Here is a 15,120-nt window from a genome sequence, read left to right as displayed (position 1 = left end):
CCTCACCCTTCCTTCCACAGCACAGAAGGTTTTAATTCATCTCACCTCCACTAACATTTCCACCATCCATCTCACTGTAAGCTGTGTGTGTCCTGGCTCACTCTGTAGTGATCCTTGAGCTCCTGTTCTTTTACATTAGTCATTTTTTACACCACAGAACAGCCTGAAGTAAAGATCAGTTCACAAAGAAAAGGGAAACATTTCTGCAAATCATTCCTCAGCAGCAGTGAGCTCTTTGCTCGCCTCCATCCGTCATCCGTCTGCGAGTCCTGAAGCTGCAGCTGACAGAGTAATGAGTAACAAAATGACTTTTTTATTTATTTTTTAAGAAAGTTATTTGATTAGGTAGAGGTCACCTTTCTTTGCATTTCATGAAAACCACTTCTAACCAGACGTCACTAGAACAAGGCAAAAGTTGGCCAGAACCTGCCGACGTATTGGACCACACTGGCAGCACTTTGAAGAACAAGCCCACCTGGAAACTCACTCAAATTTCCCTCCCGAGTGTTGAGAGAGACCAGCCTCTCTCACAGAGGATTTGCATTTTTCTTCAATATTTCACTTTCTAAATTTCTTTCATGAGCTCTCTATTACTGGAACCGCACCTCTGAGACTCATCAGCCCTCCTCTATATTACTTACACACACACACACACACACACACACACACACTATGTGTAAGTTCATTTGCCTCATTGCATCCAGAGCTACATCCATCACTGTCACATCTGCAGACACACACAAACACCTGAATACATGCACAGCAATAATTCTGATGAAGTTGGTTTGCACAAAGCTTTTTTTAACCGGCATGTTGATGTGCACAGCAGACTATTACGCACAGCTCATACATCCTATTAACGTGCAGCTCTGACAGGAGGAAGAGGACGGGGGAAAAGGTGAGAACAAGGGAACAAGGGAGGAGAGGGAGAGTGAATAGAGGAAGAAAGGATGGAATGAGGTAAGAGAGGAAGGAGTGGTGAGACAGTGAGGAAGGCAGAGGGGAGAGAAAGATCGAGAGCAGGTGGAGATAATAGCCGAGCCGCATGATGTACGAGACGTGTGTGTGTGTGTGTGTGTGTGTGTGTGTGTGTGTGTGTGTGTGTGTGTGGTGGGGGGGTACATGACAGTAATGAGTCCTGTTGCAGTTTTCTTCCTGGATTCCTGACAACATGACAAGAGTCCTGAGCTCCATCAGCCGGCTCAGAGTGAGGAGAGCCGGATCAACAGAGACCCGCACGCACGCACGCACGCACGCACGCACGCACGCACGCACGCACGCACGCACGCACGCACGCACGCACGCACGCACGCACACACGCACACACACACGTACAGTAAGGGACCTCCCACAGCGGCCATTCATCACCACTTAGCTTTGTTGCCGTGGGACATAACTAATGAGCCATTACTGTTGCTGTTACCCAGAATGCACTGCTTTTGCCTTTTCAGCCATTGTTTGCACGTATGTGTAAGTTTGCGTGTGTGTGTTTGTACATTACGGGTCTGTCTTTGTGCGTATTATAAATCTCAATGTACTTATGTACGTATTGAGTGTGCAGGGTGTGTGTGTGTGTGTGTGTGTGTGTGTGTGTGTGTGTGTGTGTGTGTGTGTGTGTTTGCAGAAAATGATTCATTAGTACGTCAGAGCGCCCCATTAGTTAGAGAATTGATGAGAGTTAATAATCAGAGAACTGTTTCAGGTTTTCATCCCTCTCTGTCACACTCAGGTGTTGTGGGGAATCTTTTGATAAAAGTTTTTTAACACACTGTGATAAGAATGTAAAAGTTAGATCTGCTTCAGGATGAAATCTTTAGAATATGCACACAGACATAGAAAGTCCGTCACACACAGTTTGAGCCGAAACCGCTAAATCAATTTAAAAAAAAGAATATCCATCATGCGGAGCAAAAGACATCAATTTGCCTCCTGCAGGTAAATTCACAATTCTGATTTCATCTGTTGACTCTGATCATCCTTTTATGTCTGACAAGCTCTGTCTCTTCCACACACACGCACGCACGCACGCACACACACACACACACACACAGGTAGGGCTATCAGAAGCCAAAAATGAACACATCATTTTCTAAATCTGACTCCCGCAGGATGTATTAGCTTCACACCAGATCTATGAATCACATCATTTATGAGGTGATTCAAACATTTTTCTCAGACTCTCTTTTTGAGGAATAACCTCAACCCGTGATAAGACAGCCAGCTGTTTCAGAGTTTGACATTTTTTGCGTGCGACTTCTCTTTAAAAATCGACAGACAAGGATCATGTTTTCTCAACATTGCAAAGCAGATTGAAAACACCACAAAGTGAGAGATTTAGTAGCTACGGACTTGACGAGCTCCTGCAGAACCTAGCCGTGTGAAGTCTGAGACGGACTGAGAAATAAGTTATGTTCATAGCTGCAAGCCCCGCCCACTTTTGAAGTGTGTTACCCCCTTTGAATGGACTTTTTGTGAGGTGAATTAAAGTCCTTAGAAATGTAAACGTTGGTCCCTGCGATGGAAAAGCACACCAAACATTCAGAGGTGCATGTGTCTGGAAAGAGCGTTTCAAATGTATGAGATACGTTTAAAGTCCAGCAGACTCTGTAAGGGTCCTCTACGTGAGCTGGATCAAGATATAGAAGTCGTTCAGCATTTCTAAACATCTTTCTAGACTTGCAGCTCTGGGACCTTTTCCTCTCAATGTCAGCGTCTGGCCCTATTACTGCAGATCCCAGGAGAAATATCACCAGAAAAAAAACACATAAAAGGGCGAGACAGGAAGAGAAGAGCAAACTCACCACTAGTCTCAGGTGCTCCTTTTTTTAAATCTCGATCCACATAGAGCTCCTACTCAGCGGCAGACTGCAGACGGAGAGAGAGAGGGGGGGGAGAGAGAGAGAGATTTAGAGATGGGAGGCTTTCATGTTTGATGTTGTTTTAAACATTTCACAGGTAAGAGAGACAATGATTAAAATCATCTTCAGAACTCTGCAAACTCCCACAGGCACTCATGAGAAACAAAAACATCGAGCAGAGAAATGGAGAGAAACACATCCCGGCTGAAGGTCAGAGGAGAAGAGGATGCAGACGTGTTAGAGAGGAGAAGGGAGCAAAGGGAGAATCATGGGTCAGTGATCAGGTCTCATTTGTGTAGATGTCAGATAATTAGCTGAGTAATCATCCTCAGAGATGTGTCATGGATCATCTACACACTATGAAGTGTGTGTTGAGATCTAATAAAATCAGAGGGTGTGAAATTAGACAGAGAGACAGACATTTAACGAGGAGCAGAGACGGATATATTCGGTTAATTTCGGCCTTGTGTGGAATTAATTATTGGTGAGTGTGTGAGTCATCGGCTGTGGGAGATGACAGAGATTATTCTCTGACCGCAGCCTCGCACAAAACTGATTTGAAAGTCTCCATGAAACAGGACTGTGAGAGTATCTGACTGCCCTGTGGGGCATAGATTGAGTGATGTCACCCATCTGTTCCTGCAGGGGGCTCTGGAGGCTCATCAGCAGCAGCCGCCATGTTGGAAACGCTGTCTCAGTCTAACTTTTAGTCAACCTCACGACAGACTGAGAGCTGGAGCTGAGGCGGGTTTTAAGTCTTTTGATGAACCGTTACACTGCGCCCACCTGTCAATCAGGTCACATGCCTAATGATGGATTATAAAAAATTCCCCCCCCGCACAGTGTGAGCCCATTATAACAATAACTAATCAGACCCATTTCGTTTTTTTTGTACCAGGCTGTAAACATGTTTATTTATGCTGTAAAAACTTCCTTTTTAGAATGGGTGTGTATGTGACTTCTGGTACTTCCTGTGCATCCAGCCTCTAGTGGACACTCGAGGTACTGCAGATTGATTTTTGCACTTCAGTATTAGCTTCATTTTTCAACACTTAAGGTTGCCGCTTCTCACGGGCAGTATTTCAATCTGAAACGGGATAGAACCAATCACAAGATAGAAGGTGGGACATAGTGTTGAGAGGAATTTGATTGGATCGTGAGTCCTCAGACATTTGAAACATTTTATAGGAAGAGAAAATACAGATATCTCGATGTAAAAATATTCAGATATTGCTTTATTCAAATATGTATTCTCTATTTCATGGGGACTTTAAAGAGATGATATTCAGCTTTATAAGAGCCTGAGTAATACTTTAGACTTTTATTGTTTAAATGTTTCACAGGCTTTTCCCTCAGTCTGCTGTACTGATTTTCTGAAACACTTTGCATCAAACACTTGGTAAAATCTAGACGATGAGCTTCCACCACTTTTGGTCCAATCAGTGTTGATCATGTTGCAGTCGACTGACTGAACACGCTTCGCTTCAGCAACAGCGACAGAGAAAGAAAGCACACTGCCTGAGCATTCACAGAGCGCAGTCTGCAGTGCCTACATGTACCAGGATGCATTGTGCATACCAATGAAGGCTCAGTCTCCATTTTTTATCGACTGTGTGCGTGCTCCAATAAAAACTGCTGCCAGCCAAAACACTGCAAAATATGCCCTCATCCACAAAAGCCTCTACACAAATATTTTCAGATGACATTTTTCTCTGTATGTGGTGCAGTACTGTCGATAGTTTGTCATACACGCTGAGGCGAACACTGAAAATTGGAGGTGAAATAGCCTATAGAGCTTCAAGGGCCCAAAATATATCGAATGACGGAGCTGATGCCAGAAGAAAAAACAGATTTTTACAGCTGCTCCATGCAGACACAGAGAACACTGGAGACGACTGCTGCCCTTTTTATCCTCACAGGCAGAGACAGAGACACTTTTTCTGTTTCATTATCTGTAGTCAGAGTTCTTTTTTGTAATGTTTGTCTTACGATTTGGTCAAGTACATGGACTTGAGCTTGTGTAGTTCTTTTCTAGTCTTCTGACAACTCAAAATTTTACACCGCTGGTCACACCTACACATTCACACACTGATGGTAGAGGCTGCTGTGTAATCCACATTCATACACTGCGGACGAAGCTGCGGGAGCAACTTGGGGTTGGAACCCCTGACCTTTTGGTAAGGACACGACAGACTCTGAGCCACAGCCGCCCACGAGGTCTCATCAGGTGATGCATCCAGCTGCACATCAGATTATGAAGTGGAAATCTTTCAGTTCTGTTACAGATTATACTGCCAATAAGTGCAATTTCTAAGTTGTTCTTTTGAAGAAAAAAAAGGGAGATTCACGCTTCAATGTACAAAAACTTTAAACTTACAACACTTTTGGACAAATGGCTTTATGTCTATTCATTCTTCTTTTTAAAGATTTTTTTTTATCAATTCATTTCTCCCTTTATTTATAGGACAGCCGAAGAGAAATGCAGCATCTGGGAAGGGAGATCAGAGTGACTCAGACATGCAGCAGAAGGGCTGTGATATCCAGGACTGTAGCCTCTCTATACGGGGTTCATGTATTTAGAGCTGAGCCCATCCAGTGATCCATCAAGATCCAATTCAGATGTTTGCCTCTTCTTCAGCTGAGATTAAAATTGCTCCTGAGACGTAAAATATTCATGTCCTCCATTATTTACATTCTGCATTGGCTTTGTCACATGAGAGCTGCTGCCTTGTTAATGTTATGTGGTCATATTTCTCAACACACACACTCCATTAAACACTGATCAGCTGGGAATGAGTAATGACACACTGACAGCTGCACTAAATAGAGCAGCACTAAGAAACACGTTTCCTTAGCTGTATTTTCTCTGTTCCGTCAGCAAATCAGAGGATTGAAGCTTTTATTTGGGACGCAAAGAAATCCGTCCATTCTTCTTCACAAGGTCAAGCCCTCTATTAGCAGGTCGATGCAGTCTCTTCTACACTCCGTCAATAGCTCTTTATCTGCTGAGAGGGTCGCTGCTTAGAAACGGACGGAGAGATGACCTCCCACTCAGCAAGGTGAACTCATCTGATATACCAGTCATCTGATCGAGGGCTAATATGTTGTATAGCTGCCACACCTTAAAGACCTGACGGATTCAAACAAACACTAGAGATACAAACAAATGGCAACATTTATGTTTGATATGAGCATGTCGGACTGTGGTGTATGTTGGGATGTGGTGCATGTCAGGATGTGGTGTATGTTTGGATGTGGTGTATGTCGGACTGTGGTGTATGTTGGGATGTGGTGCATGTTGGGATGTGGTGTATGTTGGGATGTGGTGCATGTTGGGATGTGGTGCATGTTGGGATGTGGTGCATGTCGGGATGTGGTGCATGTTGGGATGTGGTGTATGTTTGGATGTGGTGCATGTTGGGATGTGGTGTATGTTGGGATGTGGTGTATGTCGGACTGTGGTGTATGTCGGGATGTGGTGCATGTCGGGATGTGGTGTATGTCGGGATGTGGTTGGGATGTGGTGTATGTTGGGATGTGGTGTATGTTGGGATGTGGTGCATGTTGGGATGTGGTGTATGTTGGGATGTGGTGTATGTTGGGATGTGGTGCATGTTGGGATGTGGTGCATGTCGGGATGTGGTGCATGTTGGGATGTGGTGTATGTTGGGATGTGGTGCATGTTGGGATGTGGTGCATGTTGGGATGTGGTGCATGTCGGGATGTGGTGCATGTTGGGATGTGGTGTATGTTTGGATGTGGTGCATGTTGGGATGTGGTGTATGTTGGGATGTGGTGTATGTCGGACTGTGGTGTATGTCGGGATGTGGTGCATGTCGGGATGTGGTGTATGTCGGGATGTGGTTGGGATGTGGTGTATGTTTGGATGTGGTGTATGTTGGGATGTGGTGTATGTTGGGATGTGGTGCATGTTGGGATGTGGTGTATGTTGGGATGTGGTGCAGGTCAGGATGTGGTGTATGTTTGGATGTGGTGTATGTTGGGATGTGGTGTATGTTGGGATGTGGTGTATGTTGGGATGTGGTGTATGTTTGGATGTGGTGTATGTTGGGATGTGGTGCATGTTGGGATGTGGTGCATGTTGGGATGTGGTGTATGTTGGGATGTGGTGTATGTTGGGATGTGGTGTATGTTGGGATGTGGTGTATGTTGGGATGTGGTGTATGTTTGGATGTGGTGTATGTTGGGATGTGGTGTATGTTGGGATGTGGTGCATGTTTGGATGTGGTGTATGTTGGGATGTGGTGCATGTTGGGATGTGGTGCATGTTTGGATGTGGTGTATGTTGGGATGTGGTGTATGTTGGGATGTGGTGCATGTTGGGATGTGGTGCATGTTGGGATGTGGTGCATGTTTGGATGTGGTGTATGTTGGGATGTGGTGTATGTTGGGATGTGGTGCATGTTTGGATGTGGTGCATGTCGGGATGTGGTGTATGTCGGGATGTGGTGCATGTTGGGATGTGGTGCAGGTCAGGATGTGGTGTATGTTGGGATGTGGTGCATGTTTGGATGTGGTGCATGTTGGGATGTGGTGCATGTCGGGATGTGGTGCATGTCGGGATGTGGTGTATGTTGGGATGTGGTGTATGTTTGGATGTGGTGCATGTCGGGATGTGGTGTATGTTGGGATGTGGTGTATGTTGGGATGTGGTGTATGTTGGGATGTGGTGCATGTTGGGATGTGGTGTATGTTTGGATGTGGTGCATGTCGGGATGTGGTGTATGTTGGGATGTGGTGTATGTTGGGATGTGGTGCATGTCGGGATGTGGTGTATGTTGGGATGTGGTGCATGTTTGGATGTGGTGCATGTTGGGATGTGGTGCATGTCGGGATGTGGTGCATGTCGGGATGTGGTGTATGTTGGGATGTGGTGTATGTTTGGATGTGGTGTATGTTGGGATGTGGTGCATGTTGGGATGTGGTGCATGTTGGGATGTGGTGCATGTTGGGATGTGGTGTATGTTTGGATGTGGTGTATGTCGGACTGTGGTGTATGTTGGGATGTGGTGCATGTTGGGATGTGGTGTATGTTGGGATGTGGTGTATGTTGGGATGTGGTGCATGTTGGGATGTGGTGCATGTTGGGATGTGGTGCATGTTGGGATGTGGTGCATGTTTGGATGTGGTGTATGTCGGACTGTGGTGTATGTTGGGATGTGGTGCATGTCGGGATGTGGTGTATGTCGGGATGTGGTTGGGATGTGGTGCAGGTCAGGATGTGGTGTATGTTGGGATGTGGTGTATGTTGGGATGTGGTGTATGTTGGGATGTGGTGTATGTTTGGATGTGGTGTATGTTGGGATGTGGTGCATGTCGGGATGTGGTGCATGTTGGGATGTGGTGTATGTTTGGATGTGGTGTATGTTTGGATGTGGTGTATGTTTGGATGTGGTGCATGTTGGGATGTGGTGCATGTTGGGATGTGGTGTATGTTGGGATGTGGTGTATGTTGGGATGTGGTGTATGTTGGGATGTGGTGTATGTTGGGATGTGGAGCATGTTGGGATGTGGTGTATGTTGGGATGTGGTGTATGTTGGGATGTGGAGCATGTTGGGATGTGGAGCATGTTGGGATGTGGTGTATGTTGGGATGTGGTGTATGTTTGGATGTGGTGTATGTTTGGATGTGGTGTATGTTTGGATGTGGTGCATGTTGGGATGTGGTGTATGTTGGGATGTGGTGCATGTTGGGATGTGGTGCATGTTGGGATGTGGTGTATGTTGGGATGTGGTGCATGTTGGGATGTGGTGCATGTTGGGATGTGGTATATGTCGGGATGTGGTGTATGTTTGGATGTGGTGTATGTTGGGATGTGGTGTATGTTGGGATGTGGTGTATGTCGGGATGTGGTGTATGTTGGGATGTGGTGCATGTTGGGATGTGGTGTATGTTTGGATGTGGTGTATGTTGGGATGTGGTGTATGTTTGGATGTGGTGTATGTTGGGATGTGGTGCATGTCGGGATGTGGTGTATGTTGGGATGTGGTGCATGTCGGGATGTGGTGTATGTTGGGATGTGGTGTATGTTGGGATGTGGTGCATGTTGGGATGTGGTGTATGTCGGGATGTGGTGTATGTTGGGATGTGGTGTATGTTTGGATGTGGTGTATGTTGGGATGTGGTGTATGTTTGGATGTGGTGTATGTTGGGATGTGGTGTATGTTGGGATGTGGTGTATGTCGGGATGTGGTGTATGTTGGGATGTGGTGCATGTTGGGATGTGGTGTATGTTTGGATGTGGTGTATGTTGGGATGTGGTGTATGTTTGGATGTGGTGTATGTTGGGATGTGGTGTATGTTGGGATGTGGTGTATGTTGGGATGTGGTGTATGTTTGGATGTGGTGTATATTGGGATGTGGTGTATGTTGGGATGTGGTGTATGTTGGGATGTGGTGTATGTTGGGATGTGGTGCATGTTGGGATGTGGTGCATGTTTGGATGTGGTGTATGTTGGGATGTGGTGTATGTTGGGATGTGGTGCATGTTTGGATGTGGTGCATGTCGGGATGTGGTGTATGTCGGGATGTGGTGCATGTTGGGATGTGGTGCAGGTCAGGATGTGGTGCATGTCGGGATGTGGTGTATGTTGGGATGTGGTGTATGTTTGGATGTGGTGTATGTTGGGATGTGGTGCATGTTGGGATGTGGTGCATGTTGGGATGTGGTGCATGTTGGGATGTGGTGTATGTTTGGATGTGGTGTATGTCGGACTGTGGTGTATGTTGGGATGTGGTGCATGTTGGGATGTGGTGTATGTTGGGATGTGGTGCATGTTGGGATGTGGTGTATGTTGGGATGTGGTGTATGTTTGGATGTGGTGTATGTCGGACTGTGGTGTATGTTGGGATGTGGTGCATGTCGGGATGTGGTGTATGTCGGGATGTGGTTGGGATGTGGTGCAGGTCAGGATGTGGTGTATGTTGGGATGTGGTGTATGTTGGGATGTGGTGTATGTTGGGATGTGGTGTATGTTTGGATGTGGTGTATGTTGGGATGTGGTGCATGTCGGGATGTGGTGCATGTTGGGATGTGGTGTATGTTTGGATGTGGTGTATGTTTGGATGTGGTGTATGTTTGGATGTGGTGCATGTTGGGATGTGGTGTATGTTGGGATGTGGTGTATGTTGGGATGTGGTGTATGTTGGGATGTGGTGTATGTTGGGATGTGGTGTATGTTGGGATGTGGAGCATGTTGGGATGTGGAGCATGTTGGGATGTGGTGTATGTTGGGATGTGGTGTATGTTTGGATGTGGTGTATGTTTGGATGTGGTGTATGTTTGGATGTGGTGCATGTTGGGATGTGGTGTATGTTGGGATGTGGTGCATGTTGGGATGTGGTGCATGTTGGGATGTGGTGTATGTTGGGATGTGGTGCATGTTGGGATGTGGTGCATGTTGGGATGTGGTATATGTCGGGATGTGGTGTATGTTTGGATGTGGTGTATGTTGGGATGTGGTGTATGTTGGGATGTGGTGTATGTCGGGATGTGGTGTATGTTGGGATGTGGTGCATGTTGGGATGTGGTGTATGTTGGGATGTGGTGTATGTCGGGATGTGGTGTATGTTGGGATGTGGTGCATGTCGGGATGTGGTGTATGTTGGGATGTGGTGCATGTCGGGATGTGGTGTATGTTGGGATGTGGTGTATGTTGGGATGTGGTGCATGTTTGGATGTGGTGTATGTTTGGATGTGGTGTATGTTTGGATGTGGTGTATGTTGGGATGTGGTGCATGTTTGGATGTGGTGTATGTTTGGATGTGGTGTATGTTGGGATGTGGTGTATGTTTGGATGTGGTGTATGTTGGGATGTGGTGCATGTTGGGATGTGGTGTATGTTGGGATGTGGTGTATGTTTGGATGTGGTGTATATTGGGATGTGGTGTATGTTGGGATGTGGTGTATGTTGGGATGTGGTGTATGTTTGGATGTGGTGCATGTTGGGATGTGGTGTATGTTGGGATGTGGTGCATGTCGGGATGTGGTGTATGTTGGGATGTGGTGTATGTTTGGATGTGGTGTATGTCGGGATGTGGTGTATGTTGGGATGTGGTGTATGTTTGGATGTGGTGTATGTTGGGATGTGGTGTATGTTTGGATGTGGTGTATGTTGGGATGTGGTGTATGTTTGGATGTGGTGTATGTTTGGATGTGGTGTATGTTGGGATGTGGTGCATGTCGGGATGTGGTGTATGTTGGGATGTGGTGTATGTTGGGATGTGGTGCATGTTGGGATGTGGTGTATGTTTGGATGTGGTGTATGTTGGGATGTGGTGCATGTTGGGATGTGGTGTAGCCGCTGATTCTGCTAGAGTTGCCCATACCATCTGTAGTGAAGATAAGAGAGAAAGGGAAGAAAGAGAAAGTAAAGTTTCTTTCAGGACAGACTGACCCTGAAAACTTTGAGTTGCTTGTTCACATGTGCACCTCGTCATGAAAGTCGTGGACAAAGCAATAGAGTCCAACACTGTAAGGACCGTGATTTGCGTTCATGCTGTATGTTATTGAACATATTCAGGGTCAATGAATGAGTCATGACAGTCTGGATCATTTGTTATCTGTTAAAAGGAGTTCTGTGTGTGTAATCTTTTCAAACTTTCAAGTCTTTTTGAGGACATTGCCTTGATGAGAAAAAAAAGTATTTTACAGTTCTCAAGTGAATGTTATCAGAGGGCGGAGTCCTTGTCTGAGGAGCTTTATTAAACAGCTCATTTTTTTTCTTCCCCTCCTCGTCTCTGCTCGGGCCGCGGCTGACTAAAGGTCTCTGCTAAGTGCTGAAGGCAGCATGTTCGTTACCGAGGCATTCATCAGGAGAGGAGGCATTAAAGTTCAACACCAAATCATCTGAGCTGTCTCTCTAATAACTCTGCTCTTTTACCCTGCGGAGCTCCGTTCCTCTCTGCAGGTCTGCTGAATGTTGTACAGTGAAACATCCACATCTCAGTGCCATCCATGAGTTCACCTGCTTCTTTATCTCCTCCTCTCCCTTTTGAACATCTGAAAAGCCTCACAGTTTCTTTTAAAGGTCCATCAACACATTGAAAATCTACTAAACGGCAACTCCACCCAGACAGACACACGAGAAGTTCTTCAAGGACAAAGACTCACTGAGTGTTGGTCACTGCGGCAACGGGGCCATTTTTTTTTTCTGATTGTGAATGGAGTCGAGGTGGTTTAAATGTGTGATTGCAGAGAGCATCATGACACGGGGGAGGACGAGGCGTATCAGAGTGAAGTGGAGCAATCTCCAGGAGAAAATGATTTCTGCTGCTCGCGACCCTTTTAACAGACTACTTCACCACCGCAGAAATAAATTACATTATGATGGAGTTATTGTGACACACTGTCTCTGAACAACACAGTCTCAAACATTCTTCCATTTCCTTTTCCAAAAAGAAAAGAATATTTAATCATGGACTGTGTATTGTGGGTTTTTTTCACACATATTGGAATTTCTTCATTAAGTCAAATGAGTTGAATCATCCCATGCTGCTTCGGGTAATGTTAAAATATGAATAGAGGGTTTGCATTATTAGAGAATAGAGGGCGATTCAGACTGCTAAGAGCAACAAAAAAATGTTTAGAAAAAATCATTTGTACCAAATGCAATACAATTATTAAATTCATAAAGGAAAAAACAACCCCCTCAGCTGTAACTGCACATTGTTTTATGAAATTACTGTTTTTAAACCTTTAACTTTGTGAAATGTCTTAAAACTCTGGCTTATTTTTATACTAAATGTTTATTTTAGATTCTCGAATCATGCTGACTGTGATGATGTCGAGGACTACAGGCGCTCTCCTGGTTTCCTGCTGTGCCTGAATGTTGTCTTGTTTGTCATAATGTTTTTTCTGTCTTTTTCTTGTGAAGCCAAAGACAATTTTTCACTTTGTGGACAAATAAAGTTCTATTCTATTCTATTAATGGGACCTCAAGTAGGCATTGGGGCGGTTTGCAGCAGTCGGGAAGCGGGTCAGCACTTTCAGGTCTAAAGCCACGGTTCCATGGACTGTAACACAGTGGATTGCTCCCTCCGGGTGGGGAGTGAGTCTCTGCCTCAAGCAAAGTAGTTGAAGTGTCTCAAATTGAGTTTCCTCTGGAGGGTGTCTGGGCTCAGCCTTTAGACATAGGGCGAGGAGTTCAGACATCCGTAGGGAGCTCGGAGTAGAGCCACTGCTCCCTCGCACTGAAAGGAGCCAATTGATGTCGGTCGGGAATCTGATGAGGATGCCTCGTGGTCGCCTCCCTCTGGAGGACTTCCCTACATGTACAACTGGGAGGAGACCAAGGGGTAGACCCAGAACGCACAGGAGGGATTACATTTCCCTTCTGACCAGGAAAACGCCTGGATAGAACCTGAGCCAACGTCTGGGAACAGTTGGAAAAAAAGGAAGACGCTGGTTTATTGGCAGCAACCTTTAAAGTCTTTCTATGTGATTTTTAACACTTAAATATATAAATCAAGTAGCTCCTCTGAAAATAACTCTGTGAGTCATGACTGTCTACAATGGGTGTAACACCCGAGTCCCACTGTCTGTGATGTTTTCAGAGTTTTCAGAGTCCTATCTTCACTTTGTTTACATCGCCCGGACGGCCGGCTGACTCCTCCCCTCGTGTATAAAAGTTGTTTAATTGAGGGACTAGAGAAAAGAAGAATAACATACTGTACTCACTGCTTAACTGTGTTTCTAGATCACGCTCATTTCAGGTAAATTTACATGCAGTGTGAAGATACCAGCATAATAAAGATCGCTAGCATTAGCATGCTAACACAACAATGCAGCGTGAGTTGTTTTGGTTTCATGCTGGTGCTCAAGGGCGACATCTGCTGGATCGCATAGAAAGCCTTTAAAAAGCTGTTTCTGTTTTTAAAAAATAAATTACAAGTTGTTCTGATTCTCTTCTAACTGAGAGAATGAAGTGATCCTGAAGATAATCTCTGGTCTTGTCAAAATGTCACAGAGTAAGACTTTGAAAACCTCCCCAGCCTCCTCGCCCCACATTTGAATGGCTGCTTTCATTTAAATGCAAATACTTTCTGCAGAGATATAGCTGGATATATAATTGAATCATGTCATCTATATATAGGAACAATGGGATCGTTTCATGTTCCATGGCAGTAGAATAGATGTCTCTATACAGAACATACATATAGGGGTCATGAAGCAACCGAGACGAATTTGTAGACGCGCTTTGAGACGCCCCGGATTCAATCTCTATAAAAAACCTCGGTCTGCAGGATGAGGGGACGAGATGAAGTCCGCTCTCACATTCTAACTCGCTTATCAAACGCAGAGACGAGGCAGCGCCGCGGCCGTGATACTTTTCATTTACTCCTTCCTGACGCCTCTGTTGGGCTGAAATCTTTTTATGATGCGTTCATGCTGCATCATACACAGTGACCCTGCACTCACCCATGGGTGCCAAATGTCAACGGATCTGACTTTTGTTTGACATGAAGTGATGTGAGTGAGGTCAGAGAGAGGGGAGAGACCACTTTAAGTCAGGAAACAAGATCGTCCTTCTGACTTAAAACCAAAGTCCTCTGACTGTCAGCAGCAGACTCAACGAGACAGAGAGGAAGGTCACAGACGTTCAAAAGTCACACCTGCAGAGAGACAACACATCCACTGAGAGAAGTGGGACTGATTCACATTCAGATATTCAACAGCTCTCTGCTCACTTCAGTTCTTCAACAACTAAAGTGATGAGTCCAGATGGACATGCATTAAACAACAGAGACTCAGTTGATCATATTGTGTGTGACGAAGCAGCACTGAAGTACAGTAACCATGTTTCTTTAAGCTCAATGATGAAGTCAGATGACTAAAAGTCTGACACTAAATAAAGGATCAAACCAGAATGTAGAAAGATGAGGCTGATTTCTACATCCTTAACTCTACCTGATGATGAAAAGTCTGATTTTACAAACATCAATACAAGTATGTTTAGCTTTTGTTGTCATGTGATACTGCATGTCTCAGTGACAGTAAACCCGTCTTTAAAGGCTTTATATGCAATTTTTTGATCCAGCAGATGTCGCCCTTGAGCACCAGCATGAAACCAAAACAACTCGCGGTGCATTGTTGTGTTAGCATGCTAATGCTAGTGATCTTTATTATGCTGGTATCTTCACACTGCATGTAAATTTACCTGAAATGAGCGTGATCTAGAAACACAGTTAAGCAGTGAGTACAGTATGTTATTCTTCTTTTCTCTAGTCCCTCAATTAAAC

The 15,120-nt window shown here is 45.1% G+C and overlaps 1 protein-coding gene across 2 annotated transcripts in view; it reads right to left on the bottom strand.

Moving 5' to 3' along the window:
• The window catches only part of slc8a2b (solute carrier family 8 member 2b), a 163,752-nt gene that overhangs the window by 69,872 nt on the left and 78,760 nt on the right, over positions 1-15,120 (bottom strand). For both annotated transcript variants that reach the window (XM_065960109.1, XM_065960110.1), the window contains exon 3: positions 2,802-2,865. The gene's annotated coding sequence lies outside the window, so the exon portion shown is untranslated. The remainder of the gene's footprint in view (positions 1-2,801; positions 2,866-15,120) is intronic.

The sequence above is a fragment of the Labrus bergylta genome, chromosome 11 (genome assembly GCF_963930695.1).
Source record: "Labrus bergylta chromosome 11, fLabBer1.1, whole genome shotgun sequence".
Taxonomy (NCBI): domain Eukaryota; kingdom Metazoa; phylum Chordata; class Actinopteri; order Labriformes; family Labridae; genus Labrus; species Labrus bergylta.
This window is presented reverse-complemented; position numbering and strand designations above follow the sequence as displayed.